General features: G+C 40.2%; 1 long non-coding RNA gene across 1 annotated transcript in view; it reads right to left on the bottom strand.

The window, feature by feature from the left end:
- The window catches only part of LOC125161899 (uncharacterized), a 151,039-nt gene that overhangs the window by 13,357 nt on the left and 121,005 nt on the right, over positions 1 to 16,677 (bottom strand). The gene's annotated exons all lie outside the window — the stretch shown is intronic.

Below are 16,677 nucleotides of genomic sequence, written 5' to 3'. Positions count from 1 at the left end.
ACATAATACAGTACAGGTCTTGCAGGGTTTTGGATATTTTTTTTAGCCACGTTAATTTTGTTCTTAAGTTTATATTTCCAAATGACTTCAGGTTTACAGAAATCTTGCTGTTGCAAGTACAGCACAAAACTTTTCATACAACATTTACCCATATTTTTAACATCATCCCATATTTGTTTTATCATCTTTTCTCTTTTTTTAGAATACATGCATTATTAAAGTATTACAATTAATGCCTTATAAATATATAAATATTACATATTTCATAGATTTAATAATTTTTCTGAACGACTTGAGAGTGGGTTATATATATCATATTCCTTTACACTTAATATTTCAATGTATTTTTCCTAAGAACAGAGACATCCTCTTACAAAACCATAACACACTTATCAAGTCCAGGAAATTTAACATGTTTTTCTTGTTGTTGTCTTTATATAGGATTCATGCCCAGTGCAGAGCCCAATGCAGGGCTTGAACTTAGGGCCCTGAGATCAAGACCTGAGCTGAGACCAAGAGCCAGATGCTTAACTGACTGAGCCACCAAGGTGCCCCTAACATTAGTATGTTTTTATCTAACTACGGATTCTCTAATTTCATCAATTGTCCTAATAATACCCTTTGCAGTAGCTTCCCCCACCCCCCAGAAAGGATCCAGTCCAGGATTACATTGCATTAAGTTGTCCTGTTTCCTTAGAATTCTTTAACCTGAAACAGTTCCTCAGTTTTTCTTTGTCATTCACTACACTGAAATTTTTGGAGATTACAGGTTGGTTATTTTACAAAATTTATCTCAACTTGGGTTTTCTTGATGTTTCTTAATTATTAGACTGTTATGTATATACAGGTAGTTTTGTTAGATATTACCAAATTCCCTCTACAGAGATTATACCACTCCACATTCCTATGGCAATAAACGGCAGTTCCTATTTTCCAATCCTATTTCTGAAGGTAAGAAACAGTATTTCGGTATTATTTTAATTTCGTATTATGGGTAAAGCTGCATGTGTTTTTTTTTTCTTGTTTATGATTGAAAACTTTCTTTTTTATGTTGAGGTAGTAAAAATTATCAATCTTTTCTTTTAGTACATTTGGATTTTACAAAGTTCAAAACAGAATTCATAAGGATATACTAAATTCAATCATGTTTTATTTCAGCACTTATGTGGTTTTATCATTCACACTCAAGTCTGATCCATTTGGATTCCTGTGTGTGGATTCCTGTGGATAAATCCTGTGTGGTCACTGTGCATAATCCTGTTTACATGTTACTGGATTCAGTTTAGGGATGTTTGCCTTTATTTTCATGAGGAATAACGCTCTTGCCTTGTGATGTCATTGTCTGCTTTTGCTGTCAGGGTAGGAGTGGCCTCAAAGAATGAGCTGGGAAGTGTTCCCTTCTTTATTTTCTGAAAGAGTTGGTGTAAGATTGGCATATATTTGACTAAATTCAGCTAGGCCTGGATTTTTCTTTGTGGGAGGATTTGTAATTATGAATTCAACTTTTTTTACTCTTCATACGCCTATTCAAATTTTTTACTTATTCTTGAGTTAGTCTGGGTAATTTGTATCTCTCTAGGAATTTGATTACCTCATCTAATTGCCAAATTTGTGAATTTGTTGACCTGAAGTTTATAATATTCTTTTATAAGTCCTTTAACTTCTTGATGTTTGGTAATTTGTCTTTCCTTTATTTTATTTTATTTTATTTTATTTTATTTTATTTTATTTTATTTTATTTATTTGTCAGTCTAGGTAAAGATTAATCTTTATTTAAAAAAATATTTTCAAGAAAAGAACTTTTGAGTTCATTGATTCTCTATTGTTTTTCTGTTTTCTATTTCATTGAAAATATATTATTTCTTTCCTTATACTTACTTTGAACTGATTGGTTCTATTTCTAACTTCCTGAAGTGGAGATTTAGATTTTTGATTTAGGATCTTTCTTCCTTTCTCATATAAGCATTTTAAAGCTATAAATTTTCCTCTAAGCATTGCTTTGTCTGCATCTTAAATTTTTGATATGTTGTATTTTATTTTCATTCTCTTCAAGGTATTTCCTAATTTGTCATGTGATTTTTTTCTTCAATCTATGAATTATTCAGAAATGTGCTTAATTTTCAAAACTGAAGGATTTTAAATTTTTCTTTCTTTTTTAATGTGAAATTTATTGTCAAATTGGTTTCCATACAACACCCAGTGCTCATCCCAACAGGTGCCCTCCTCAATACCCATCACCCACCCTCCCCTCCTACCCTCTGACCCAGCAATAGCACTGCTAGGAATTTACCCAAGGGATACAGGAGTGCTGATGCATAGGGGCACTTGTACCCCAATGTTTATAGCATCACTTTCAACAATAGCCAAATTATGGAAAGAGCCTAAATGTCCATCAACTGATGAATGGATAAATTTTTCTTTCTGTTATAGATTTCTAATTTCTTTTTGTTGTGATTGAAGAACATATTTTGTATGATTTCAATCCCTGTAAATTTATCAAGACTTGTTTTATGGCCTAGTATAAAATCTATCCTGGAAAATATTCTATATGCACTTTATTTTTTTTTCTTAATGTTATTTATTTTTGAGACAGAGAGAGACAGAGCATGAACAGGGGAGAGGCAGAGAGAGAGGGAGACACAGAATCGGAAGCAGGCTCCAGGCTCTGAGCCATCAGCCCAGAGCCCGACGCGGGGCTCGAACTCACAGAGCGCGAGATCATGACCTGAGCTGAAGTCGGACGCTTAACCGACTGAGCCACCCAGGTGCCCCTATATGCACTTTAAAATAATGTGTATTCTGCTGTTGCTGGGTGGCATGCTCTATCATATCTGGCTAGGTCTTCTATATAAGTATTAATATTCCTTCTAGTTCTATTTGTTATTGATATGAGGTATTGAAGTCTGCAACTATTATTATTGAATTATCTGTTTTTCCATTCATTTATGCCACCTTTGCTTTGTGTATTTTGGAGCTCTATTGTTAAGTCTTCATAGTTGTACTATCTTCTTGATATATTCACTCTTGTATAATTATGAAATTTCCCTCATTATCTCAGTTATAGTTCTTGTTTTCTTTTTTTTTTTTTTAATTTTTTTTCCAACGTTTTTTATTTATTTTTGGGACAGAGAGAGACAGAGCATGAACGGGGGAGGGGCAGAGAGAGAGGGAGACACAGAATCTGAAACAGGCTCCAGGCTCTGAGCCATCAGCCCAGAGCCTGATGCGGGGCTCGAACTCACGGACGGCGAGATCGTGACCTGGCTGAAGTCGGACGCTTAACCGACTGCGCCACCCAGGCGCCCCTATAGTTCTTGTTTTCAAATCTACTTTGTGTGATACTATTTATAGCCACTCCAGTTCTCTTATTGTTTGCATGGTATATCCTTTCCTTATTATTTGTTTGAGTCAAACATAGCTCTCTTGTAAGTAGCATAAAGTTGAACTTTCATCAAGTCCAAGTTCATTCTGCATGCTGCAAGCTCATTCTGTATGCCATTCGGTCAAGAGAAAAGGTATTGGGGCAAGGAAGGTGACTTTATTTGGAAAGCCAGGAAACTGAGGAGATGGAAGAGTATTGTCCCAAAGAATCCCCCAGTACAATATTTGAGCTTCTTTTATGTTAGGAAGAGGGGAATGTGAAAGAGGGTTGGAGTCAAAAGGTGATGACATCTGTAGATATCTGAGGAGTGTTGTATAACTTCTTTTGTCCCTGAGTAGTTGGTCTTTGTATACAGGAATCTGGTCATGTTGTTCCTGTATATCTTAAACATAATAGCACAGTCATTTCTGTGCATTCTTCCTTAACTCCTTGAGTGAGGTAGGTTTTGGTTTGCAAAAAAAAAAAAATCAGTTTTTTGCAAATCTCAGCTGTAACATGCCTATATACAGGCCTAAGCAGAAGTTTCTAGCCTGTAGGTCACAGCAGCAAGGGAAAAACAAGCAATATGGAGTCAGACATGCTAAGTTTCTCCCTGTTAAAGAATCTTGCTTTTCAATCCACTGTGCCTTTTATTTTTTAAATATTTTTAAATGTTTATTTATATATTTTTGAGAGAGAGAGAGAGAGAGAGAGAGAGAGAGACAGAGAGAGAGAGAGAGAGAGAGAGAATGAGTAGGGGAGGGGCAGAGAGAGAGAGAGGTAAAGAATCACAAGCAGGCTCCACACTGTCAGTGCAGAGCCTGATGCGGGGCTCAAACTCACAAACTGTGATATCAGGATCTGAGCTGAAATCAAGGACGCCTATAGGACCTGTAGGATGCCTGGGTGGCTCAGGCAGTTAAGCTTCTGACTTTGGCTCTGGTCATGATCTCACCATTTGTGAGTTCAAGCCCCACGTTGGGCCCTGTGCTGACATCTCAGAGCCTGGAGCCTGTTTCAGATTCTGTGTCTCCCTCTCTCTCAGCCCCTCCCCTGCTCACACTCTCTCTCTCAAAAATAAATAAACATTAAAAAGAATTTTTAAAAAAGTCAGATCCCTAACCAACTGAGCCACCCTGGCACACCCTAGTCTGCCTTTGAACTTCTGCCTTTTAAGTGGAGTGTTTTATCCACTTACATGCAATGTAGTTATTGATATGACTGGATTTATGTCTGCAAGTTGTTACTTATTTTCCATACGATCCTCCATTTCCATTTGTTTGTTCCACCTTTAGTGGCTCTTATATTAAACAATTTTTAGTGTATCATTTTAATTGTTCAATTTATTTTTCACTATATTTAGTTATTTTCTTAGTGATCACTATAAGATTGTATATTTCTTTAATTTATCATAATCTAATTTAAGTTTGTATCACCTTAATCCCAATAAAATTTAACAAGTTTATTCCAACAAAGCTCAATTTCCTCCATTCTTTTTTTATAGTTTACCCACACATTCACCATTTCTGGTGTTCATCATTTCCTCCTATGTGTTCAATTAACATCTTGTCTCATTTTCTTTCATTCTGAAGGTGTTTCTTCAGAATTTCTTGTAGGATAGGTCTGCTAGCAATGAATTCTCTCAGTTTTTATTTATCTGGAAAAAGTTTATTTTTATCTTCATATTTGAGGGATAATATTGCTGGATATAGAATTCCTGGTTGGCATTTCTTTTTTCTCTTGGCATTTTTGCAATATGTCATTACACTACATTATGACCTTCATTTTCTCTGAAGACAAGTAAACCAATTGGATTAGTGTTCCCTCATATAACACAAATCATTTTTCTCTTGCTACTTAAAAGATTTTACTTGTCTTTGAATTTTATCAACGACTATGATTTGTTTCAGTATGGTTATCTTTATGTTTATTCTGGTTTGGATTGTTAAGCCTCTGGGATCTGTATATTTATCTTTAAAATCTGATATGGGAAGTTTTCAATTGTTTTTTAAGGTTTTTTTTCTGATATTTTCTCTCTTCTCATTTTGGGACTCCCTTTACAGATATGTTGGTATGTTTGATATTGTCTCAGTGATCTCTGAGGCTCTGGTTAAGTTCTCTTCAATAATTTTTGTTCCTGCTCCTTAGCTCAGCTTAATTTTATTGAACTATTTTTTTATTTCATTGATTCTTCTATATCACATCTGCTATTGAGCACATCTAGTGTTTTAATTATTATAGTTTTCAATTCTAAAAATTATATTTGGTTCTTTTTATAGTTTTTCTTCTTTATTGAAATTTCCTATTTGTTAAGTCATCACCATATTTTCCTCATTTCTTTGGAAACAGTTTCCTTTAATTATTTGAACACAGTTGTAATAGTTCTTTAAAGTTTTCTTTGCTAAATCTAATATTCTGGGTCCACTCAATCCATTTCTATTGACTTTTTTTTTCCTTGAATATGAATCACACTTTCCTGTTTCTTTGCATGTCTCATTTTTGTTGGAAACATTATTAGATAGTATAACATTTCTGAATTCTCTTTTGATTTGTTTTTCCTGAGTTCTTGTGGGTTTCTTTGTTTTTGTTTTGATCAGATGGCAGGGAGTAACTTGCCTAGACTTAAGCTGCAGAATCCCTCTACCATCATGAGCAAACACCAAAGTCTCTCATCGGTTTTGGTTTTTTTTTTATTCTTACCTTCATTTTTAAACCAGACTTTCTAGGATTACATAGCTTAGTGGACAATGAGTAGAGATTTTTCTCAAACACCTTGATCCTTTAAGACTTCCACCCACCCCTCTGCTGACCTATCTATGTATAGGTTAGGAAGAGCTCAAAGTTCAGCCAGTTCTCAAGTCTGTATTGACTTTCAGTTTCTGCGGGGCTCTCCTGAGCCTCTTCTGAGCATGTGCCAGTTTTCATAGTCAGTCAAGGGTAGGCGTAGAGCTTATGTAACCCTACTATACTGTCACTTCCAGGCTCTCCCCCTTAAATAGATGACTGATCCACCACTTTCCCTGACTTGCCCTGGAAACACAGCCTTAGGTAGGCAGAGTTGTAGGTTTTCCCTATTCATTTTACACTGAATTATGTACTTCTGCTGACAACGCTCTTGAGTTTTTGCCCTCTGCCCATCAGGGTCCAAACATCTTGGCAGCAAAGCTGCTGTTTTTCCTGGCCAATTCTTTAACAGTGAAACCATAATCTTGCCAACAGATCTGTGTGTAGAGATGGGGATGATAGTTGAAGTGATCGCAGCCCTAGTAAGTAGGCTTCAGACTCTGGTGTACTCACCTGAAGCTTTAGTAATTTTTATGAATAGATGCCTCTCAATTTTCTGTCTGTCTTTGGTCAGTTTCTAGATCCCTTAAATGATTTTTTCTTACAATTTTCCCAGTTTTATACTTATTTTGGGGGTCAGGGCTCCGGAGGGTGGAATATGCCAACTTCTTGATGCCACTATAGCCAGAAGTCCCACTCTCCCTCTGACCCATTTCTTTTTTTTTTAATTTGTTTTGTTTTTTATTTATTTATTTTTATTTACATCCAAATTAGTTAGCATATAGTGCAACAATGATTTCAGGAGTAGATTCCTTAGTGCCTCTTACCCATTTAGCCCATCCCCCCTCCCACAACCCCTCCAGTAACCCTCCGTTTGTTCTCCATATTTATGAGTCTCTTCCGTTTTGTCCCCCTCTCTGTTTTTATATTATCTTTGTTTCCCTTCCCTTATGTTCATCTGTTTTGTCTCTTAAAGTCCTCCTATGAGTGAAGCCATAGGATTTTTGTCTTTCTCTAATTTCACTTAGCATAATACCCTCCAGTTCCATCCACATAGTTGCAAATGGCAAGATTTCATTCTTTTTGACTGACGAGTAATACTCCATTGTGTGTGTGTGTGTGTGTGTGTGTGTGTGTGTGTGTATACACACATATATATATCACATCTTCTTTATCCATTCATCCAACAATGGACATTTGGGCTCTTTCCATACTTTGGCTATTGTTGATAGTGCTGCTATAAACATGGGGGTACATGTGTCCCTCTGAAACAGCACACCTCTACCCCTTGGATAAATGCCTAGTAGTGCAATTGCTGGGTCATAGGGTAGTTCTATTTTTAGTTTTTTGAGGAACCTCCATACTGTTTTCCAGAGTGGCTGCACCAGCTTGCATTCTCATCCCTCTGACCCATTTCAACTTTAGTCTTGCATATTGTATGGTCTAGTTTTATCTTTTGCTATATGACTATCCTATTGTCTCACACCACTTACTAAAGATCTATCTTTTCCCAGTTATTTTTAGATGCCACTTTTATCATATTCACTGAATTTATGTATATATTTGGTCTGTTTCTATTTGGGAATTTCTTTTTTATTCCACTGGTCTATCAAGCTGTGTCCCAGTACTATGTTATTTTAATTATAGAGATATGTAGTATATTTTCATATCTGGCAGGCCCTGACCCCTCCTTCTACCCACCCCAACCCACCCACCACTCATACACACATAACTATTCTTTCACGTTTATTTTCCCATGTGAACTTTTAGTATCATCTTGTCCAACTACAGGGCAAAATGTATGTTAGCATTTTTACTGTGATTACATCAAAGTTATAAATTTACTTAAAGTATACCAACATATTGATGACATTGGAATATCCTTTCCAAAAACAAGGGATGTGTTTCTACTTGCTCAAGTCTACTTTTATGTCAGAAATGTTTTATGGTTTTGCTTATACAGGATTTGCACATCTTTTGTTAAATTTATTTCAAAATGTCTTATCCATTTAGTTGTCCTAAACACATTTAAAAGTCTAACAGCATTGACCTTTAGCCTCAAATCAGAACTCATCCATAATGAGATAAAAAGCATCACAAACCGCAGAATCAACTACATCTGGATTCAAATCCTGACTCTTCCTCACCATGTGATCTTAATAAGTTATACCCTGAGTCTCAGTTTCTTCACCTGCACAATGAAGATGATGATATCCACACCTAACGGATACTGTGAGGATGAAATAGGGTAGCACATTTAAAATTCACACAGGTTGTTCCTACCTCCCCCCTTTCTATGATGTGATCACTGATTCTTAGACTCTGAGCTTTCACCTTTTTTTTTTTAATTTTTTTTTAACATGTATTCATTTTTGAGAGACAGAGAGAGACAGAGCATGAGTCAGGAAGGGGCAGAGAGACAGAGGGAGAAACAGAATCTGACGCCGGCTCCAGGCTCTGAGCTGTCAACACAGGGCCCAATGCAGGGCTCAAACTCACAAATCGTGAGATCATGACTTGAGCTGAAGTTGGACACTTAACTGACTGAGCCACCCAGGTGCCCCTGAGCTTTCACTTTTATATATTTCAGATTTGGTGCTTTATCCTCACGGGTTTATCTGCTGGATCTTTTGCTGATGCCTTATCAATAAATTATGGCATTAGGGGCACCTGGGTGGTGCAGTCGGTTAAGCGTCCGACTTCAGCCAGGTCACGATCTCACGGTCCGTGAGTTCGAGCCCCGCATGGGGCTCTGGGCTGCGCCCAGATTGTTTCCGATTCTGTGTCTCCCTCTCTCTCTGCCCCTCCCCCGTTCATGCTCTGTCTCTCTCTGTCCCCAAAATAAATAAACGTTGAAAAAAAAATTTTTTTTAATAAATTATGGGATTAGAATTGGTGACCAAACAATGAAGCACAGTATGTTTTTTATTCTTTTATTTCAGGACCTATTCAAAGGATGGAATGCACCTCCTTTTCAGGTTTCTTAATAATAATCGAAACCTTACTTTAGGATTATTTCATTGGCAATATTTTGAGGAATGAAAAATGAAATTCAGATCCAAATGCACATAATCGCCCTTCTTTTAGTTCCAAGCTCCATGAGAGGGGGGAAAAGGGGGAAATAAATCCTATCAAATTTCCAACAGCATTTCAAGGATTTATTTGCAATTTACCATCCCCTCACTATCTCATCCTGCAGGCTCTGTTCTTTCTCCTGTCTCTGTTTTCTCTCTACAGAGCTGAAGTAATCATCCTTAATGCCAGGTAAGGTGCTTTGAGATCCTAAGATGAAAGGATTTGGGCCCATAAACATGGAGTTTGGGACTGCTTGATGCTATATGTCTCTGAACCTTCCATTCAGCCCTGAACATCTCTATAATCTTGCTCCCTTTCAAAGTGAATGCACCACGTGGGGAGCTGGGAGTATACTGCCTTTAAAGACACCAAATGTCCTGTTTTCAGAAAACAGCCTGTTCCTTTCTGAGGCAGTCCTTGGCTGCTGCTCCAGATTCTCAGAGCCAAACAGAACCTCCCAGAGCAGCTGGGAAAGGCAGGTGCTTCCTGGCTCCTCCAGATTCACACCTGGAAGGAGAATACGTGTAGTCCCATTCTTGTCAGGCCTCCTTCCCTGCCTTCATGTGGAAACAGCAGCTGCCCCGCCCTCCACTACCCACCCTGGACCTCCATAACCCGGGCCTGACAATCGTAGGGGGATGGTTTCCTCTCAGTGGTATCCTCATATTCTTTTTTTGGCAGTGGAATCCTCTTTTCAAAACATTTCTTTTCTCTGAAATCCATTCTTTATGACAAATAGTGGAGCAGTTCTGAATAAGGGGGACTGAGGACGAAGGCCCTGCTGATCCACTACCACTCCCCATCCTTAGTCCTCTCTATCACCATCCACTCATATGTTCTGGGGTGAAGTCATATTTGCAGAACACTGGGTCTCCTTACAACAGAATCTGAAACTAATGGGAAGGGAAAACATATTGAGCTCTATAAATGAGATTTAAGAAGATTTCTTTTTAAAGGAAACTATAGCACCAGATGACATCCCTAACAAAAACTACTAGTAAATAGCAGCATTTAAACATTATAGACCTCGGGGCGCCTGGGTGCCTCAGTTGGTTAAGCGTCTGACATCAGCTCAGGTCATAATCTCGCAGTCCGTGGGTTCAAGCCCCATGTCAGGCTCTGTGCTGACAGCTCAGAGCCTGGAGCCTGCTTCAAATCCTGTGTCTCCCTCTCTCTGCCCCTCCCGCACTTGCACGCTGCCTCTCTGTCTCTCAAAATTAAACATTAAAAAAAATTAAACATTATAGACCAATGCACAAGCTCAGAAATCAGGGCACTTGAGCTACACAAGCCCCTATGTTGATTGACAGCATGACCTTGGGTAAGTTACTTAAGTTCTCCAGGCTTCAGTTCATCATTCATGCAAGGGTTAATGATGCTGACCTATTCCCTTAGGTCTTTCCAGTCACTGGCAAAGCTCTTTCTTCCTCCAAAAATATTCTATGAGGAATAATGGGAAGTGATGACAAAATGCTGCATAAAAGTCATGTTTTACAGTATTCTGTGTGAGCCAAGAGGTAATCCCAATTATATCTATATTTAAAATAATTATTCACTCACATATAATTATTCTCCTTTATTGAAGCCTAAACGTACACTCACAGTTGATTAAGGTTTCTATATTTTACAGCTTTCTATATGATGCATTTATTCCCTCCGCTTTGCCATATATCCCCACTAAGACTTGTTCAAGGTAAGTCTGACATTTTTAGGATGTGATTCTTAAGTGTTATCTATGTGCAAATTACATTAGCACATCGAATTAAATTGTTTTTTTCTTTTAATGCATCGTGTCAAACAGAAGAATATCTAATTTGTATTCTTGGGAGTACAGAGAGTGGTATTTAAAACATCAATATAATAGCATGCTTAAAATCTAAAATGCAGGGAAAGTTAGGAACACACATTGGAGTTTTGCCTCATACAGTCATTTTCATCTCAAAGCTAGTCTTGGGGTTTCTGGGTCAAATAAAACATGTCAGCACCTCCCACACAGATACAGTAGACAGCTTGCAGGTGGAAGACAGAAGGAGATGAGCAAAGAAAACCAGCCCTATTCTAACACTCTCCTCTCTTCTTACCTTGTTTTCCTCTGTGAGTTTTCCTAACCTTGCTCCTTGCCTCAGGGTGAATTATGCTACTCATTTCATGACTTTTTACCATTTATAAAACACTTTCTCCCTCATCATTCAGTTTATTCTCAATAGTCCCAGGATATCTGGGGGCCAGCCCTCTTTGTACCCATCCTTCAGAGGATGAAGCGGGCTCTGTGGAGTACCTGACCAGCCCAGCCAGCTGGCTTTTTGCTCCCCCATGTATCAGGCCCAGCACTCACATCACAGATGCGGACATCTGGGCCCAGCTGCCTTTTAGGACCTCTCTGAGGACCCTCCCCAGGAGCCAAGGACCTCTGGTGGACCTCCCTAGAGCAGCTGGCTCCCTTACAAAGAGCACTGACCCAAGTCAAAAGACCTCAAAATTCTGGTCCTAGTGTTAGCCCTGCCTGTTTCACTTGGCAGCCTCAGGCACTCCATTCATCTTGTCTAGGCCTCAATTCCCCCATCCATAAACTGGGGATGGAGATGTGCCCTGCTGACCTCACAGTATACTGTGTAAGTCAACATAATACATACATAACACATTAAAAATGGTTTCCAAGGCAGTGGTTTCACCTCACCATGTCCCTTAGGCCCCTGGAGGGGCCCTCTTTTAAAGTCACTCCCAAGACCCCAGGGGCCCAGCCAGGCATAAGACCTTCCTCTCTGGGACTGGATGGGCCAAGGGGGTGGCTCTTGCAGGGGCTCTTCTTGCCCTGTGGCTCAGCTCTGTCAGTGGCTCTCCAATCATATCATCCTTTGGGGCCCAACCACACACCCCTGCCTCAGGGGGAGATCCAACCACTGAGGTTGGGGGAACCAGCCCAATAGAGGCACCCCTAAAGGGCCTGCTGGAATGGCCAAGTTTGAGAGGAGGAAAGGGTAGAAGGTAGTGCACAACATATAGCTCTAGGTCCAGGGCTGGGGGAGGACTGCTCCTTTCCCTCATGAGCCCCTCAGGACAGAGTCCACTGCTCTCTATGCTCATTAAACGTGAATCTGAGTAAAGCATCAAACCCTGGGTCAGGCAGGTCCTGGTTGGGAGAATCTGCAATCACATCAGGGGTTGGGGTGAAGGGCAGAGGGCAGTCCTAGACCCAGAGCTATAGCAGCAGTCCTGGTGGGGAGGTCCAGCATGGGGGGATGGGGAGGAGGGAGGACCCATGCATTTGGTTTAACCACTGTGATACTGTTATATCTGTGACAACTGTGATACACAGTTTTCAGACATGCTTCTAAGGGATCTGTAGGCCTGGGACTGGCCACATCCAGGAAGAGGAAGCTGCCACAAGGCCTCTCCATTTTCATAATGGCTAGAGGCTCAAGCCCAGAAAGGAGGTGTCTGCAGGGTTTAGCAGGCCTGGCCAGAAAGCTGGATCCAAGGGGAAGCTGCTAGTCAGCCACAAGGAGCTTCAGCCTTTGGATGATTCTCACTGACATTGGTCTGCAGTGTTTTAATGTATAATAATACTGCCAGTAATGGCCAGCATTGATTGGTACTAAGCTCTGAGCTGCTAAACTGTTTGCATGCAGTTTTTCATTTGATCTTCACAATGATTCATTCTATAAAGGAGGGACAATGTGGAAACCGAGGTTCACCTAGGCAAGTTCACACAGCCTGTAAAAGTGGCAGCAAACCTCTGAAGTAGGACTGGTGTCAACTTCAGAGTCCATACCCCTAAGCATGCTGTTCTGAACTGCCTCTCAGGCAGGAACAGGCTCTAATAAATGGCACCTGAGGGCTCCTTTAAGGAAAAAGGCAAAAAAAAAAAAAAAGTGTCTAGTGAACACCTACTTTGTGCTAGGTATTTTGCATTTATCATCTCTTGCATTCCTTGCGATGGTCCTATGAGGTAAATAATCTCAGCTCCAATTTACACACCAGAAAACTGGGACTCAGGAATGGTAACTGATTCACTCTAACTATGAATCCCAGGTCTGTCCTCTTTCCACCAGGCTGATCTGAATGTGTTTCTTTGCGATTCTCACTCAACTTCAAGGACTCCTATAGCCCCTAGCGAAACCATTTTTAAAAGGAGAGAGAGAGAGAGAGAGAGAGAGAGAGAGAGAGAGAGAGAAAGCCCCTTGGAAATACCATGGGACCAAGGAGAAGAGGGTCATAAGTTCAGGTTGAGCAGTGACATTCCAGAGAAATTTCTACAAATTCCCAAATCCTAAGAATTACTGACCCACATTTAGAGAATCTTGCTTTCAGAGCCATTAGCCCCAAGTGCTCTGAGATATAAAGCCACCTGTTTTGAAAATCCTGCAAGGGGAAACATCAGACCAAGAGTCAGGAAAAGTGTGCCTCAGTTCTCCCCTGAGTTCTCTGGGTAACTTCTATAAATGAATTATCTACTCTGGGCCTCCGTTTCCTAACAAGACCTCTTAATAACACTTCCAACTCTATTCCCTGATTCTGCAGTCAAATCTAACTTAGCCTATGAAAGCAGCACCTATTACAGGTGTCCTTATTAACAGTTTGTTACTAACATTAGGTGTGCCAAATTAGAGACTGAATCAAGTGACATCACTCTTACTCATGATAATGAATGAGCAGGAGAGAAAGGACGGAATTTTAACCAGCACCAGGAATGACACAGATACAAATTACTGGTGCTCAAAGGTGGATGTAGGTGAAGAGACCAAGATTTGCAAAACTGAGGCATAAGTGCCATTTGCACTAGGTATTGAAGAACAAGGAGTTTTCCATGAAAACGGGCCTTCCAGGCAGAGAACACATTAGATCCCAATGGTCTTTTCCAACCAGGAAGACATTACTCTGCTCAGTGGATAATAATTGAGCCAGTATCCTCAGAGGAGGCCTCTTGAGTCTATGCTACCCTTGCCTGGGTTCACAGTTCACAATGAAAACAGGGCAGGCAGGCTCCTAATATGCAGAGAGGATGAGTTCTGGGATTGCAGTTTCCAGGGACTGCTGGGAACAAAGAACATTCTCTTTCCTTCAGCAACTTCCGTCCAGAGTCCAAGACGTTGTCCAGCTATGCTTTGTTCCCTGCCCAGACCTGTCCAGTCTTGTCCAGTCCTAGGAGCCCAGCCCAGTCCTGCTGAGTCCTGCCCAGTTCTGATGACTTCTGCCCTGTCCAGACCTTGCCCAGACCAGTTCAGCACAGCAGAGCCATGCTTTGCTCTGCCCAGTGCTGTCTGTTCCTGCCCAATTCTGCCTTGCCAAACTAAGCCCTGCTCAATCCAGTTTATGTTCTACTCACAAGCCCTGCCTGGCCTAGCCCTACCCTGCCCCCACCATACCTCACCCAGCCCTGTCAGCTCTACCTTGATCTAGTTCAGGACTACCCCCTCCACCATCCTGGCTTGAAAGAAGCCTCTTTTCTCCAAGATGTCCTCCTCCCTAGGGCTATATCTGGAGACTTTATAAGAGAGAGCCTTAAGAAACCCTCTACTGCATCTATTGTAAAAACATTGTTGAGGACACTGCTTACTATAGAGATTCTTTATGGAAATCTTCAGGAGAAGTTCTGTCAATAATAGGAACTGGTGCTTCTGTCCATTGATGACATGTTTTAAGCTCAAGGCACCGTGACTCTAGGGTAGCTCTAATTGCAGGGTATTGCCAGCCAGCCAGGAGCAAACACACACCCGCCTTTACAAGTGTAGAGGTTTTCATGGTATGCATTTATTCATAACTTTTTTGCATCTTATAAAGTTGAACTTTTTTTTCCTCTTTGCCTTTTTTTTATGGTTAATTTCTTTTTCTTTCGAAGCTACCCAGAATTCTTAGAAAGAAGCTGGGCCCCAATAATAAGAGACATGTATTATACTCCCACTCCTTAGTGCCCTCTCTTCTTTCACACACCTGGATAAGCCATGTGGAAAAGCACATGGGGTTCCATTCCACACACAGTCCTTCCAGTCAGAAGGAACTCAGCAGGGAGCGATTACTTCCGTGCAGGAGAGCAACCTTGTAAATGCTTATAAACTGGCTCTACTTGCTTTAGGGACTTTATGAGAATCAGGTTTGAAAAACAGATCTGCAAAAGATAAATGATTGACAGCTTTAGGTTCCTAGAAGTAGAGCTCATAAAGTGAGTAATCATTGTCAGATTATTATCTTAAGGCAGATGTAGGGAGAAACTGTGCAGACACAGAAAGAAACAAACAAAACCAAGTAAGCATCGATTTGCATGCAGTGGGCCAGATGTACACTTCAATGTCATCTTCTCCAGAAATGAAAAGGACCAGAATTAATGGGGGGCCCACAATGGGAAGAGTTTGTGATGATACAAAGGGTAGAAGAAATGATTTTACACTCAAAGACCTCACATTCTTTGTGAGAGGTAAAGTCAGGGAGATAAAAAAAAAAATTACAAAGTTTTCTGTGCTGAGTGTTCACTTGGCAATGGAAGAACATATGGAAGGCTTTAAATCAAGGAGGTTTTAGGAGCTTCATGACTCTACTGCCAAGAATGGATGGAGGCATGCAGAAACTAGAGTAGAAGTCCAGCTATCCAGAACTCTAACAGCTATCCGGGAGCCCAAGCAGGGTTGTGACAGCAGTGGCATAAAGGAAGTGATAAATGACCAGGGACATAATAGAAGGGAGTCTAGTACATGCCTTTCATCTATACAGATTCACCTATGGGAGTGTGTATGTACACATGAGAGGGAAGAGAAATTGAAAATGTGCAGACTTGGAGGAGTTAAGATACCAGAATAGTATGGAGACCCTGAGCTTGTCTCATCCTTTGAACACAGCTAGATCAACATCACACCATTTTGAATACCTAGGAAATTGATCTGAGGATTAACGCAACAATCTGCATAATTTGAGCGAGAGACCTTGGCAGAAAGAGCAAATTTTTTATTCTATTTTATTTTCTTCATTCTATTTTATTATTCTTAAAAAATAAAAACTTTTTTAAGAGGAGGAGCTAAGATGGTGGAGTAGTAAGGGGACCCTGGGCTTGTCTTGTCCCTTGAAAACAGCTAGATCAACATCAAATCATTTCGAACACCTAGGAAATTGATCTGAGGATTAACAGAACAATCTGCATAATTTGATATACTTTATTCTATTTTATTATTTAAAAAAAGAACTTTTTTTAAGAGGAGGAGTTAAAGGCGGTGGAGTAGTAAAGGTACCCTGGGCTTGTCTTGTCCCTTGAATACAGCTAGATCAACATCAAACCATTTTGAACACCTAGGAAATCCATCTGAGGATTAACAAAAAAATCTGCATAATTTGGGGGAGAGAATGCAGCAGGTACATGGCATGGAGAGGTGAACTGGGAAAGAGAAGAGATGGTGCCCAAGAGGTGTGGGAGCTGTCTTTGTGAAGAGGAGAAAGACAGAGGGGGGAGAGAGAGCAGGGTATCAGGTTTG

Source organism: Prionailurus viverrinus, chromosome A3, assembly GCF_022837055.1.
Source record: "Prionailurus viverrinus isolate Anna chromosome A3, UM_Priviv_1.0, whole genome shotgun sequence".
NCBI classification, from domain to species: Eukaryota; Metazoa; Chordata; class Mammalia; order Carnivora; family Felidae; genus Prionailurus; species Prionailurus viverrinus.
The sequence above is the reverse complement of the archived record's forward strand: the minus strand, read 5'-3'. Positions and strand labels throughout refer to the sequence as shown.